Genomic DNA, 2,190 nt, shown 5'->3' with positions numbered 1-2,190 from the left:
TTCTCATTTACTAGTGTATAGGAATGCAAGGGATTTCTTTGTGTTGATTTTATATCCTGCAACTTTACTATCATTCAAGCACATTTTCTGACCACAATACAGTAAGATTTGATCTCAATTACTGGAGAAAAACTATTAAAAATTTCAACATATGGAGGCTGAACAACACGCTGCTGAATAACCAACAAAGAAATTCAGAAACCAAAAAAGAAATTAAAATATGCTTAGAAATGAATGAAAATGAAAACACAACAACCCAAGACCTGTGTGACACTGTAAAAGCAGTGTTAAAGAGAAGGTTCATAGTAATACAGGCGTACCTCAAGAAACAAGAAATAAGTCAAATAAATAAGTAACTCTACACCTAAAGCAACTAGAAAAGGAAGAAATGAAGAACCCCAGGGTTAGTAGAAGGAAAGAAATCATAAAAATTAAGGCAGAAATAAATGCAAAAGAAACAAAAGAGACCATAGCAAAAATCAACAAAGCCAAAAGCTGGTTTTTTGAGAGGATAAATAAAATTGAAAAACCACTAGCCAGACTCATCAAGAAAAAAAGGGAGAAAAATCAAATCAATAAAATCAGAAATGAAAATGGAGAGATTACAACAGACAACACAGAAATACAAAGGATCATAAGAGACTACTATCAGCAATTATATGCCAATAAAATGGACAACATGGAAGAAATGTACAAATTCTTAGAAATTTACAACTTTCCCAAACTGAACCAGGAAGAAATAGAAAATCTTAACAGACCCATCACAAGCACAGAAATTGAAACTGTAATCAGAAATCTTCCAGCAAACAAAAGCCCAGGTCCAGACAGCTTCACAGCTGAATTCTACCAAAAATTTAGAGAAGAGCTAACACCTATCCTACTCAAACTCTTCCAGAAAACTGCAGAGGAAGGTAAACTTCCAAATTCATCTTATGAGGCTACCATCACCCTGATACCAAAACCTGACAAAGATGCCACAAAAAAGAAACTGCAGGCCAATATCGCTGATGAACATAGATGCAAAAATCCTTAACAAAATTCTAGCCATCAGAATCCAACAAGACACTAAAAAGATCATACACCATGACCAAGTGGGCTTTATACCAGGGATGCAAGGATTCTTCAATATCTGCAAACCAATCAATGTGATTCAGCACATTAACAAATTGAAAAATAAAAGCCATATGATTATCTCAATAGATGCAGAGAAAGCCTTTGACAAAATTCAACATCCATTTATGATCAAAACTCTCCAGAAAGCAGGAATAGAAGGAACATACCTCAACATAATAAAAGCTATATATAACAAACCCACAGCAAACGTTATCCTCAATGGTGAAAAATTGAAAGCATCTCCCCTACAGTCACGAACAAGACAAGGGTGCCCACTCTCACCACTACCATTCAACATAGTTTTGGAAGTTTTGGCCACAGTAATCAGAACAGAAAACGAAATAAAAGGAATTCAAATTGGAAAAGAAAAAGTAAATCTCTCACTGTTTGCAGATGACATGATCCTCTACATAGAAAACCCTAAGGACTCCATCAGAAAATTACTAGAGCTAATCAATGAAAATAGTAAAGTTGCAGGATATACAATCAACACATAGAAATCCAGTTTTTTTAAGGAATCTCTACACTGTTCTCTATAGTAACTGTACTAGTTTGCATTCCCACCAAAAGTGTAAGAGGGTTCCCTTTTCTCCACACCCTCTCCAGTATTTATTGCTTGTAGACTTTTGCATAGCAGCTATTCTGACTTGTGTGTAATGGTACCTCATTGTGGTTTTGATTTGCATTTCTCTGATAATGAGTGATGTTGAGCATCTTTTCATATGTTTGTTAGCCGTCTGTATGTCTTCTTTGGAGAAATGCCTGTTTAGTTCTTTGGCCCATTTTTTGATTGGGTCTTTTATTTTTCTGGAATTGAGCTTTAGGAGTTGTTTGTATATTTTTGAGATTAATTATTTATCAGTTGCTTCATTTGCTATTATTTTGTCCCATTCTGCAGAGAAGTCAATGGCACCCCACTCCAGTACTCTTACCTGGAAAATCCCATAGACAGAGGAGCCTGGTGGTCTGCATTCTGAAGATTTTCTTTGTTTCTCTTCTTGCACCTTTACATTCTATCTCCTACACCACAGCCAGACTTATCCTTTTAAACGCAATGTTGCTCATATCACTTCTCTT

Source organism: Oryx dammah, unplaced genomic scaffold, assembly GCF_014754425.2.
Source record: "Oryx dammah isolate SB20612 unplaced genomic scaffold, SCBI_Odam_1.1 HiC_scaffold_23, whole genome shotgun sequence".
Taxonomy (NCBI): domain Eukaryota; kingdom Metazoa; phylum Chordata; class Mammalia; order Artiodactyla; family Bovidae; genus Oryx; species Oryx dammah.
The sequence above is the reverse complement of the archived record's forward strand: the minus strand, read 5'-3'. Positions refer to the sequence as shown.